This window comes from Saccopteryx bilineata, chromosome 7 (genome assembly GCF_036850765.1).
Source record: "Saccopteryx bilineata isolate mSacBil1 chromosome 7, mSacBil1_pri_phased_curated, whole genome shotgun sequence".
NCBI lineage: Eukaryota > Metazoa > Chordata > Mammalia > Chiroptera > Emballonuridae > Saccopteryx > Saccopteryx bilineata.
The window spans coordinates 99940221-99953958 of NC_089496.1; the positions used below are offsets into that span (position 1 = coordinate 99940221).

General features: G+C 49.8%; 1 long non-coding RNA gene across 1 annotated transcript; it reads left to right on the forward strand.

Moving 5' to 3' along the window:
• Window positions 1-1863: 1863 nt before the first annotated feature.
• LOC136310921 (uncharacterized) lies at window positions 1864-13403 on the forward strand. The gene is made up of 3 exons (XR_010726631.1): window positions 1864-2003; window positions 12047-12232; window positions 13154-13403. It is a non-coding gene; the product is annotated as an uncharacterized lncRNA (long non-coding RNA).
• The last annotated feature ends 335 nt before the right edge of the window (window positions 13404-13738 follow it).

Below are 13738 nucleotides of genomic sequence, written 5' to 3' on the forward strand. Positions count from 1 at the left end.
TCAGGGAGAACGCCATGGGAACACAAAGACAGCCATCTTCAAGCCAAGGAGAGAGGCCGGGGACAGACCTTCCCCTCACAGCCCTTGGAAGGAACCAACTCTACCAACACCTGGCTTTCAGACTTCTAGTCTCCGGAAGGGTGAGATAATATGGTTTCTGTTGTTTAAGCCAACCATTCTGAGACACTTTATTACAGTTGACCTCACAAATGCACCTGAGGCACCTCTCGATTTGTGAAGACCCCACCTGGAGGTGGTATCAAACTAGGTCAGCATGAGAAGAATTTTGGAAAATAAAGAGTAGGCGTGGGGAGGAAGAGATACCCCAGGCAAATGCGTGGCATCAGAGAGGTGCAGAGTGGGGAACCCCCCCTTGTGTGTTTTAGGCCTGGCAGGTACACTGAGTCCGTTCAGGCTCAGGGCGGGAGATGGCGGGAGGAGGTAGCTCGGGACCAGGTTGCGAGAGGAAGCCTTGTTTAGGTGAGTAGGCTAACACCCAGTGCTCCTGTTTCTGACAAGCAGGAATTGTTATAGCTTTCTGAGGGAGAATTTTCTGGAGGACCCATCTAGTTGGGCAAAGAAAACGGTCAGTTGGGACAATAAAGAGCAAAGGAATGAAAGTTTTCTGGAGTGGTGGGCTTTAGCGGAGTGACTCGGTCTCCCTCTGGCTGCCTGGTTGACATACTGCTTCCTGAGGAAGCTACTCCGTTGGTCAGACTTCTGCTGTGTCTCGTCACTTGGCAGAGAACCCTCAGTGAGCACCCCAGAAACTGGCACACAATCTTGGCAGACCTGGACACACCCAGGAGGACCTGTCTCTCCAGATCCTGGCGTCGGCCCTGTTCCCTGAGTCAGCCTGCCCACGCCAGGCAGAATATTGCAGCCTCAGGCCAGTCGGCAGGTAGGGACAACAATGAGCTGTGCTGTTCTCGACCTGCCAGGGCAGGGGGAGCCTGGCTTGGACCTGACCTTGCCATGCTTACCCCCTCCGTGTCATGTGACACAGTTTCCTGGCTTCCCATCACAGTGTGCCCTCTACTCTGACTTGGGATCACCGAGTACCAGCCAAGTAAGTGCCTTGGGGCTTGATGACCCTCCACCCTCAAGCCCTGGCTGAGCTCCTCCTTCACACAGTCTGGAGCTTGTGTCTGGGAAACTATGGCAACGTGTCCTACTCCCCCTCCCCCACCCCCGGCCCCTCCAGATCCAGCTCCCACGGACACGGACTCCATCCAGTCTGGGCTCGCTGTGCCATTTGGTATCACATAAAATAGGACCACAGGTTACTCTTCTGAAAGGCGGTCCACAGCCTTCCAAGCCAGGTCTGTGTCCAGTTGGTTGCCCCACCAGGACTGCCGAGGACCCTGGAGGCCTCAGCTAAAGCTCCCCCCCACCCCCCGAGATATAACCACAATCTTTCCACGGGGGACGGGCCGTGCCGGCTTCCTCCTGACACTCAGTTGCATGCGGAGGGCTACGTGCCTGATGCTGACGGTGCCTGGAGACCTGCAGATAAATGATGGCCCGCAGAAGCCAGGGCTCATGTTACTGCGGGCTGCCCACAGCTCGCTCGCCTCACTCCAAGTGCCTTGGCAGGCGGGGCGTTTTCAGCCGCACGTCTCTTGCTTAATGGGGAGCCGGTCCAGGGCTGTGGCGTGAAGGCCATTAGACCCAAATCCCACTCCAAGCGAGTGAGTGACAAGCAGCTAATTTCCAAAGCTGTGGAGCGGATATTTTTTCTTCCTTCCACCCTCTGGGAGAGAAAATGATGCAAATGAAATACCTCAAGGGGGAGCAGCTTGTTGTAACTTATGATTAATCTTGAAAAACCACATGAGTTAAGCATTCCAGTCCTGGAACGAACCGAAAACCAGGAACATGATACCACTCACTCACGCCTGCTCTCGGCCTTACTCCTTCTCGCTCCCAGAAATCCTAGGTGCCGTTACAGGAATGCAGCTCCCTGCCACTCAAGCCGGAAAGGGTACCTTCATTGGGAGCAGGTAAGAAGAGAAAGCGGCCTGGGGTCCGTCCTGAGGAAAAGCCCCTCTAATCAGAATAATAGCCCCATATATTTTTATAGCATTTTGCCATTTCAATGACTTGATTTCATTCTTCATGACAGCTTAATACTGGAGAGGATCTTATCCTCACCAAGTCCAATAAAAATTTCTTCTGGAAGCATGTGGGGCGATGGCCGACCATGGGCGGAAATGGTAACGGTACAGGGTGTCTGGGGACCACCCCAACTCTTGGAAGGAAGGGCATCCTAGGTCTCGTGAGGAGGGCTCTCTGCTAGGTGTCCACCTCGGACTGTGAGGCAAATCATCGTGCCCCTTCAGCTTCTGTTCTTCATCTCAAAAGTAGAACTAACATCGTTTGCCCTGCCTCTGAGATTGCCTGGAAAAACAAATTTGTTTTGTGGCCATAACATCATCTACTTCTTCCTCAGCTCCCTCTCTTGGGAAGTTTCTGAAAACTAAGTGAGCTCATGCATGCGAAGCGCTTAAGATTGTGTTTGGCACACCGTGAGCCCTGAATAAATAAATGTCCATTATTTTTACTGGCTTCGAAGGAAGCCGCACTGAGGATGGTAACAAGGAAGAACTTCGGCACCAACGAGCGTGAGTTACTTCCCTATTGTTAGAGCACTCAGGATGTCTCCCCAGGGACACCAGCTGGGGAAGGGGTTGTTATCCTGACTGCTGCCCTCACTCACCTACGTTGCCCTGGCAGTGAAGCGGGACCTTTGCCCTGTTTTGGGTCAGGGACATTTCAACGTGGCCCTCTTGAAGTTGAGCCATCATAATGCAAAAACACTTTTTTTCAAAAAATTAACAAGTAATGAGGTCCAGGAACGTTGCGCTCTCCTCCCTCTCTAAGTCCAGCCTTGTCCTCGAAATGGATCCTCCTGGAGTCGAAGAGGAAGTGACACTATGTCCACATTTCTTGTCAGTGATTTTTTTTTTAAACACACATTTGTTTTCTAGGCTGCATGGGAATGTCCTGGGTCAGCGTGGTGATGTCAGGGGCCTGTCTGCTCCCAGACCACCCGGTCTTCTCGGCGCTGCTTCTCCAGAGCTGGCTGGGGGGCTGCTGGCCAGGGAGGCTCAGTGTGGGTGAGCCAGGGCGGCCCTGGACCGCTCTTACCCTAGGAAGGAGGCAGCGCTACTGGCCCACAGCTTGGGGAAGCCTGAGTGGGGGTACTGGGGTATCCAGGAGTGGAAGGCATTGAGATTAATTGGCCACGATTTACAGCTTCGGGTCCCAGCTCTGATTTTAATTAGCTGCTTCCGGATTTAATCCCCCCAATGTTCTGCCTCTGTCCTTGTGTAATCCTGCAGTTTGATGGGTCCATGACTTATGCACATCAATACTGTTGACAAACATGAAAGCCACCCAGCCGTGTTTGAACTTTAGGCACTGCCATTGGTTATCAATAAGCAAAGGCAACTCGGCAGGTGTCACGTCAATACAACCAGGTCAATATCCCACAGACAGGCGAGGGCCAGGCCTTTCTGCGCGGTCTGGGGGAGGGGGCCACAGCTGGCTGGGGCTCCGGGCCACTGGTCTTTGCCTTCCAGTGTGACCATCTCCTTTCCCATTCTGAGTCATTCAGTGATCCCCCGTGGGGTTGATCTGGTGACTGAAGTAGCTTTCTGTGACAGCCAAGGAGAAAGTCACTGTTAAAAAAAAATAAATGATTGATTTTAGAGAGAGAGAGAAAAACACTAATTTGTTGTTTCACTTATTCGTTGGTTGATTCTTGTGTGTGTCCTGACTAGGGATCGAACCCACAACCTTGGCATATCAGGACGATGCTGTAACCAACTGAGTTACCTGACCAGGGCTGAAAGTCACCATTTTGGAAGAATATCTTTTCCCCAGCAGATGCACAGGGCTATGGTTCTTCTGAGGTACTAGACCTGGAGTCAGTTTTCTGCCAGGCTCCCACATTTGAAAGCTGTATGACTTGGGGACAAGTCAAAAATATCTCTTGGCCTTCCTTTCTCAGGGTAGAAAATACCAGTCTCAATGGCTAAATGGGATAACATGTGCAAAAGTTTATTTGTAAGCTGCGAAGAGTCAGCTGTGTTGTGCAATGTTTTACAGGGTCAGACAGACCTAGGTTTAAACTATAGTTCTGCCTCTTTCTGGCTGGGTGCCCTCCATTGTTCAGACAATCTCTCTAATCCTCAATTTATCCATTTGATGAATGGATTTACAGTCTCTCTAATCCTCAATTTATCCATTTGATGAATGGGTTTAATTGTGGTACCAACCCGGGAAGTTGTGTTGAGGACAAAATAGGATTAAACCTTAAAGGGTGTTGCAGCCTTGTATCTGGGCCTAAGAAACACTGAATGCATATTAATAATTCTGTTGGCTCTTTCAATTAAATGATTATTTTATCATCATTACAATTCCCAGGTCTGCCACTGCTTAGCTGAGTGAATTTGGAACACTTCATTTCCTCCCTGAGCTCTGGTTCCCTCAGCTTTGAAATCTGATTCCTAACGTGAACCTCTCAAGATTCTCTGAGAAATAAATGAAAATACTGTACAATCCATGGACCATGATACTTTAGGTGCTCGGGGCATTGTTAGTTCTCCTGCCCTAATTTTTGCTTCCTCTCTTCTGTGGAGAGATGTAAACCTCCTTTCCTTTTTGCACTATATTTGCAAATCTGCAGGAAGCACGTTTAGCCATTTAATTTCAAGCCAGGGTTCGAAAGGCACCCCGTTTGGGAATGGCGCGCTGCACGGGCGTCAGAACACGAGAACATGGCTGACTTCCCTCAGCAAGGGCCTCTGGAGGGCCATGGTCACCAGGACCCTCTGTGGTTTTTGGTTTTGTGTTATTGTCATTTACACGTCCCCCTCCCTGCCCTCTCTGTATTCTGTAATGTAACCTGTGGGGAGCAGCTTGGTTAATTCAGAACTTCATTTTCTAAAGTTCCCATGTGGGGCTCCAGCGTCCAAAGGGTGGAGTCCCAGAGCCCGTGTTCCAGGTGACTGAGAAATAGTGTTTCTACGTCTTCTGCCTTCAGAGCACCCCTCCCCGCCCCCAGCCACATATACATAGTTAGCATTTGTCAACGTGCTAAGAGGCCCCAGGTGCTTACTGAGTACACAGTATTAGCTTGCTGCTGGGTGGGCTGGGATTAGCGCATCCCCCAACTGCAAATGAGCAATGGAAACCTGCCTTCCAGAAGGGTGATAAACTCATCCCTGTTCCCCTGGGACTTCCCTCTTCTGACAACTAAAAGATCGTGTCCCAAGGGTCCCCTCCCACATTTAAGTCACCCTGCCTTCCAGGGTAGTCAATTTTTTTCCCCTTTCAGTTGATGATGAGACAAACAAAAAATATTGGGACAACTGTAGGGCTTCTCTAACAGAAAGGAATGGGGACAGCCGAAGAGACCCCAAGCTCCCTGCTCTGAAAACTGGGACTTAAATCACTCCATGTTCCCCAGAGAGCACATGAGGCAGGTCCTTCCTGGACGGAACTCTGTAGCTAGGGCTAGGTGGGATGAAGACCATTTCACTCCTTATGAAGCATGGCCTCTTTTCCTGTGTGTCTTCCCGAGTAGGGGAGAGCAGTGCGCAGAGTAGCTCGGAAGAGAATTGTCATATCTCTCTAGCCTAAGAGTCATAAAAACTTGAGTCTTTTGAGAAAGAATAGCAGAAGCCACCTACCAGATACGTAAAAGAAATTCGAGAATTACTTACACAAAGGCAACGCCAACCAGGTCAAAGATGCCGATAAGTTTCTAATGGAGCAGGTGTTTCTGTGGACTTGAGATTTCGAAAGACTAGAGGAAGAGATGGAAGCAGGTGTAGCTACTGTTTCCCGACGACCGCGTGCGCGGCAGGCACTGCGCTGACCGCTGACACTTCTTACCACATTGACTCCCAGCAGAGCCCTAGGAGGCGGGGGCTGTTGTTCTTTGCATTTTGGAGTTGAAAAAACACGAGGTTCAAAGATGTTGAAGTAACTGGTCTAAGGTTGCACAACTAGCAAGTGTCAAGGCCAGGAGGTGTACGTTGGTCACCAGGGCATAGAGCCACACTGCCGGCCACTGTCACACCTTCCCAGCATATGCAACCTCATGACTGTCCCCATAGATTTTTACCATGATTTCCTAAAATGCCATCAGAGATGCTCAAGATGCAGTGGTCAATGCTATTTTAACTCTGGCTGGTGCATGCACACACACGTACACACACACGTGCACGCACACACCTAGTAATAATTCAGAGATCCAAGTACAATCACTGTAAAACACCACCTTCTCTTTTAACTTGGGGCCTTCCACGCATGTGTCAGTGACGGTCAGCTGGAAGTCGGGTACAGATGTCTGGATTGTGAGGGGCCTTAGGGGGCTGGGGAGGGGATTGAGGAGAGGAGCTGGAGTGTGGAAGGAAAGCCACGCAGATGGCAGAGGCTCTGAATGGCTCATGCCCCCCTCCCCCAAGTCTTCAGGCAAGTTAGAACCTTTAGGATCAGAGGCCTTGGGAACAGCAGGGACCAAAAGCCAGCTTGGGGACAACCTGCGACATCACCCCCAGGAGCAGATGCACAGGACTTCAGTCGAGGAGACTGGGGTTGGGAGAACCCGGGAGGAGGGCTCAGGACTTGGAGGCGGAGCTAGGAGGGCGGGCTGTGGAATCAGGAGTGTCAGTCATGTTTACCTAAATCTGTCAGGTGTGATAGCTCCGCGTGCCGTGTTGGTCACACACATTCTTTAAGTCCCCATAGTTCTGGCCACATGCTTCCACAATCCCAGACTCAGCTAGCCCAAGACTTGAGAGTAAGGTGTGTTGTTCTGGGCAGCTTATCCCTGTCCAAATATCTGCTGGAAAAAATCTGATTCTCCTACAAAGACCCACTCCTTTCCCTCCCTGCTGCCTCAGTTTCCCTCCCTGTCTCTGCTCGTTCCTCCCCACTAATCAAACAATGCTGACCAGCTTATTGGATGTTTGGGGCTCACCAGCTCCCAGAAGCAGAGTGAACCGAAGGTAGGAAGCTGGAACTTTCAACTTGCTTCAATCTTCTCTTCTCATTGGAAGCAAAACCCTAGGCAATGCCAAGAACATGTGGTTGAGAGCTGGGAGATGCTTCTTGGGCACACTTAACCTTCAGTGCCACATTTTTAGAGGCCCCCATGAGCTGAAAGTCACTTTACTTACCTTTGAGGAAGGATATTTCTTAGTGGACAGTGCAGACTGCTCTGTGTCCGGGGGCCTGTTCTATGAAATTCTGGGAAAGTTTTCTTAAACATCAACAAGTCACTGTTGGACCTCTTTACCCAAACGGGAGGCGATGTGCGTCTTCCGAAAACACCATCTTCACAAGGTACCACGTTAGGCTGCAAGTCTGGACTTTTTCCTCCCCCTCCCTGTCTACCTTTTGTTTCTTGCTAATTGGCAGAAAATTAATGAACGAAGCTCTGATTGAGCAGATGCTCTCCATGGAAAACAGCAGAATTGGGAGTTTTTATTGCCCTCTATTTTTTTTTTTAAACATCAGGTAACAGTACAGATTGTAAAGAACACAAAGGAGTCAGTGTGTGTGTATGTGTGTGTGTGTGTGTGGGGGGGGTGTTTTGTTTTAACTTTCTTGCATCTTTTTCTTTTTTTTTAAGCTCATATTCGGCTGTAGCTCATAATTAGCAGACAGGCCTCTGGGACCTAATTAACCAATTCAATTAACAAAAAAAGCACACAAGTCACCCTGACATTTGTCAGCCATTAGGAGGGATGTCAGACTGGCAGTTTCAGCCAAAACATTCATGGTGATTAGCTCATTTGTGACTCATTTTACTCCACTATCCCCCTGCACAAACAGCCTCTATGCCGCACTGCCCAGGGCTGCGGGCCAGGAGCTTGACCTTCAGAGGTCAATGGAAGGCCCCTCCTGGGTTTCCATGGGGTCAGAGGGCCCCAGCTCAGCCTGAGCTAAGACATGCCGATGCTTCCTCCGAGTTCCCACTAAGTCCCCCCGGATAAGCGCCACCCTCTCGGCTGTTTCTCCAGGGGAGGAGAATGCAGTGGAGTCTTCTTTATTAGGGATGGTGCTTTTTCAAGTCCTATTACCAGTATTATTTTTGGCCTGCTGGCTCCCATATTTACTTCCTGTGCTCGGGAGGGTTGCTGCAGCCAGCTCCGCAGGTACTTTGTTCATTCAGGCGCTGCCTTTGTTCTTGGAGTTGATTAACTCCAGTATCTTATATGATGCAGATGAGTATTTATATAGTAGCGTGGCTATCTTTGCCTCTGATCTCCCTTAATTTAACTCCACTTCCCCAGAAGCCTTGATTTAATAATAAGCAAGGCAGCCTATGTAAATAGCGGAGGTACCTGGGTTGACAGATGAAGGGGAAGGTGGTGAGGTCCTGGAATATCAGAGACTGGGTGGAATGTCTTCCAATGTATTCCCCCTCACCTTAGGAAGGTTCCAAAGGCTTGTTTTGCCAGCCTGAAGAAATAATCACCGGGTATCATTTAGAGAGTGTGATCAGCTGTGCGTGAGAGGCATAAGAGAGTTCAAGTAACAGTGGCTTAACTGCATGAAGATTTATTGTTGTCACCTGGCAGGAGGCCCTGAGAGGGGCTGTCAAGGGCTGGTTCAGCTGTTCCGAGCTACGTTGATCCCTCCACCTAAGCCCTGTCCTCTGCCCTACTCTCCTGAGCTTGTGAACTTTGTCCTCATGGTTGCAAGATGGCTGCTCCCACACTTCCCGGCCTTATGGCTGCATTCCAGGAAGGAAGAAGAGGGCAGGGGTGGATTAAGGCCGGTTAAGGCCCCAGGTGCAGAAGAAAATATTGGACCCCTTAAAAAAAAAAGAGGGAAAATAAAAATACATGTTAACCATATTTTTAAATAAATAATATTATGTACTCTTCATGTTAAAATTGCACATATGAAACCAAACTTGGTGTCATTAGAAAAAGAGTATCAAGTTGGGGTTTTGTGGGGCCCTTCAGAAGTCAGGGCCCAGGGCGCGCACCTGGTGCACCATTAAATCCGCCTCTGGCTGGGGCAAAAGGTAAAAACCTTCGTGAACTCTCTCCTTTTTAAATTGAGACAACAATAGCTTTCTAGGAAGGCTTACCCAGCATACATCCATTTCTTAAAAAAAAAAAAAAGATTTTGTTTTTTGATTTTACAGAGAGAGTGGGGGAAACAAGAAGCATCAACTCATAGCTGCTTCACTTTAGCTGTTCTTGGATTGCTTCTTGTATGTGCCTTGACCGGGCAAGCCCAGGGTTTCTACCCGCTGATCTCAGCACTCCAGGTTGACGCTTTAGCCACTGTGCCACCACAGGCCAGGTGCAAATATTCATTTTTGATTGTCTAGAACTATGTCCTAAAGCCACCATGATGACAAGGGACACCGGAAGATTAGGGTTTTCTTGGTTGGATACTCTACTGCCCTGAACAAAATTGGGATTCTGTTCATAGGAAGAAAGGGGGGATGGATCTTGATAAACTAGCACTGTCTGCCATTGTCGTTTTCTGAGTCGTTTACATATTTCCTTTGCAAGAACCCTACAACGAGGTGATGATGCCCCTGCTTGACGGATGAGACAGGGATGCTCAGAGAGGTTCAGCAGTCTGCCTGCGCTCACATTGTACGCCAATGACAGTGCAGTGATTGGGATTCAGACAGACTGGCTCTGAAGCCGGTGGGGTTATTTCCTTGCCAGCACCCCTGTGCACTAGCTGTGGGGTCTTGAAGACTCGATTTGCAGCCACATACCAGGAATCTCTGCTGATCAAAGCCCAGCACAGGGAACATAGTTAATAATATCCTAATAACTATGTAAGGGGCCAGGTGAGTCCTGTAGTTATTGGAGAGACCACTTTGTAAATTATATACTTGTCTAACCACTATGCTGTACACCTGAAATAATACAAAATAATACTGACTGTCAACTGTAAAAGGAAAACTTAAAAAAAAAATAAAGATTCTTCCCAGTTGAAAGACTGGAAATGGAAAAGTCAGAAGCTGCCCTGGGTCTCGGCCGTTTGCCTGGTTCCGAGCCACATGCTAATAGCCACACATATGGGTTTCATTTCCCCCAGACTTGCCCAAGTAAGCCCCTAAAGCCACCTTGCTTGTCACCCTCTGCCCCTTCCCTCCCTAGCCCCCCAGTTCACACCCGAAGTTGACCCACTCAAACAGGAGACACCTCCGGCCGTACAATTAGGCTAGAGGTGAAAACAGACCCAGCTTCAAAAGGTGACTCCCTACCATTTTGAAATAGGGTTTCATTAATTGCAAGCCCCTGTTCATTCATTACCACGCTGCAGCCTGGGCTGCTCACCTGTGGCATAACCTTTCTCAACAGACGGAGCCGGACATTCTTGGCGGGTCATCTACAGGACCCAACGGCAAATATCTAGAATCGTGACTATTCATGCAGGAACAATATAGCCGCTCTGTATTGTTACATCTATTGTTCCCTCACAAAGAGCAGCGGGCAGGTTAAATCTATTTTAGCTGAGAAGGCTCTGCAGAAACCCTCGCTACCGGAGCATTTGATACTGATCACAGAGTCACATCGGGGAACAGCAGCTGAAAGGAGAAAGTCATTTTTATTGCTGAACTTGACAGGCGACAACCTCGCCTCTGCACCGGCTCCCCAGGACTTAGACCTCTAAGGGGAAGTGAGGATTTTGTTTTGTTTTATTTTTAATGCCCCTCAATAAGACTGGGTTTCTAAAGGGGGCAGTGGTACAGATTGCTGGGTGGGGACTATTACACAATGTCACGTTCAGGCAACATATGTGAATCCTGGATTAATTTAACTTTAAAACAAGACCTGTGGTGGCGCAGTGGATAAAGCGTCGACCTGGAAATGCTGAAGTCGCCGGTTCAAAACCCTGGGCTTGCCTGGTCAAGGCACATATGGGAGTTGATGCTTCCAGCTCCTCCCCCTTTCTCTCTCTGTCTCTCTCTCCTCTCTGTCTCTCTCTCTCCCTCTCTCTCTCCTCTCTAAAAAAATAAAATAATTAAAAAAAACAAAAACACATGCTCCCAGGGGAATCCAGGTTGTTAGGATGAGTTCTAGCAAAGGGTGTGGCGTGCCACAGTTGTGGGCAGTACCGAAGTGGTGCCATGTGGAACGATGGGTCTCAGGTAGGAAAACAAGGACCTGGCTCCGCCCTGGATTTGCCTCTCTGGCCAGGCATCGGAAGTGCCACCAGCTCAGCTCAACCTCCTGCAAAGGGTGTCACTCCATTGGGAATGGTCCCTTTTGTGATTTCTATAATGTCCAATGTATGTGAGGGCTAGGAGGCAATTGAGAGATGGACCTGTGAGAAGATCGAGAGTTAGGTAAAGCTTAAGGGGGGGGGGGAGACATAGACTGACAAGCTTTTATAGATGGCCCTTAGAGATCACTCCCTCCACCCCCACCAACTTGAGATGGCGGTTTTCATCTGACTCTCCCAGTGCCGGAGGCTGTGGTAATGCAGTTCAGGCCATGCAAACTGGAGCCACCGGAAGGCACTCTCCGGCAGGAGGCTGAGTGTCTTCCTCGCCACTTCTTAATAATGCTCTGTGTTGTTATCTAATGTATTTCCTGAAAGGGCTTAAAAATATCCACTGGCCCCTCTTAGGTCCTTGAGAGCTATAGCAGTGGAAGTGTCATCGTGAATGAGACAGTGTGGCCCAAAGACCTGGCCTTCTGCACAGAAAGGACCCCGACTCTCCTCTTTGCCTCTCCACTACTTTCGCTTGGACACACTCAGTGAACGGTCTTTGAAAGAACAAATTCACTTGTTTGTTCAAGGTCATAGAACAAGTTCCAGCCTAGGACAGTTTCCCTCAACGATATTTCCAGAAACAATAGGTGATAATAAATATTTGAGACAAATGGAATTTTGTGACCGAGTGAGGTTTGGTCTTGGAGAGCCACAGTGCACATTAGCCTAAGTAAAGGCTCCGAGAAGTCCTGCAAGGAAAAACCCATTTACCTTGCTTCTAGCCAGGCGCTTCTCAGACCTTCTGACCACGAGACTCTCTATTTCACAGAGTGGAAGCCTCAGCAGCCCCCAGAGTCAGCAGCCGTAGGGCAGAGTCCAGGAAGGTGACCTGGGAGCTTCTGTCGGGGCCGCAGAGAACGGAAGAGGGTTCTGCATGAACAGGGAGAGGGGTGAGAAGCCACGGGCTGCGTGGTGGTGGAGGCTCCAGGCACCTCGGTGTGGCCGGAGTAGAGAGGTATGAACAAAGAGGCTCAAGAATAATCAGGGCCACGCCCTGTGGAAGGCCTTGTCTACCATGCTGTGGGGCTTGGATTTTTTTTTTTTTTTTTTTTTGCATTTTTTCTGAAGCTGGAAACAGGGAGAGACAGTCAGACAGACTCCCGCATGCGCCCAACCGGGATCCACCTGGCACGCCCACCAGGGGCGACGCTCTGCCCACCAGGGGGCGATGCTCTGCCCATCCTGGGCGTCGCCATGTTGCGACCAGAGCCACTCTAGCGCCTGAGGCAGAGGCCACAGAGCCATCCCCAGCGCCCGGGCCATCTCTGCTCCAATGGAGCCTTGGCTGCGGGAGGGGAAGAGAGAGACAGAGAGGAAGGCGCGGCGGAGGGGTGGAGAAGCAAATGGGCGCTTCTCCTGTGTGCCCTGGCCAGGAATCGAACCCGGGTCCTCCGCACGCTAGGCCGACGCTCTACCGCTGAGCCAACCGGCCAGGGCTGTGGGGCTTGGATTTAACCGTGTAGATACGTGGGCGCCCCGACTCTCTGCACAGTGGAATGATATGGTCATATTGGAGGTCTAGGCAGACTGTGCCAGTGCTTGGGTGGAGGGCAGCTTGGGAGAGGAGGAACAGGAGGACCAGTGAGGAGGCTGCGTTGGTGTCTGGTGGGAGAAGATGGGGTCTGATAAGGAAGGAGGATATATTCATTGGCTGTGAGAGTCGATAAGCTGCATCCACTATTTCCAACCTGAACCAAAGCCATGAGAAAATACTCCCAGACTGGTCCGAAAGCTTCTGATCAGAGCTTGGGGTCATGGAAAGCAAGGGAGACCCACTGCAAAGTGGCAGCAGGGCCAGTGACCTCCTGACGGGCGGAGCAGGGACAGAGAAGCTGAGCCTCTGTTTTATTTCTCTTTCCTTCCCTTTACTTTGCAGTTTCTGATACAAAGCAAGTGCTCAATCCATGTCCTGAGAATGCCTGGCCTGCGGTGGCCCAGTGGATAGGGCGTGGACCTGGGATGCTAAGGTTGCCAGTTCGAACCCTAGGCTTGCCTGGTCAAGACACATACGACAAGCAAGCAGTGAACAACTAAAGTGAAACAACTATGAGTTGATACTTCTCGTTGCCCCCACCCTCTGTAAAATCGATAAACAAAATATTAAAATAAATAAATAAATGTTCTTTGAGTGGATGAACAGATTTGACTTGTTTGTTCAAAGTTGTGTACCACCTTGAACAAGTTCACTGCCTTCCAAAGACAGTCTCGGCAACAGCGGCCCAAACAAAAGTGACTTAATTGGATTTCCCCCGCAAGCTCCCATTAACTTCCAGCCTGAGATGACCTGTTCGTGTGTGAAAAACGGTGAGTTCAGGGGTCAGGGGCTTGAGGCATGCGCACATGTGGGACGAATGGCCCTGTTTTCAAGGAGCAGAGAGGAAGTTCCAAGTCAGACCCCACCCAACAGCCCATATTGTCCCCAAGCATTTGTCCTTAATGGTCAATCCTGAGTGTGTTTCAG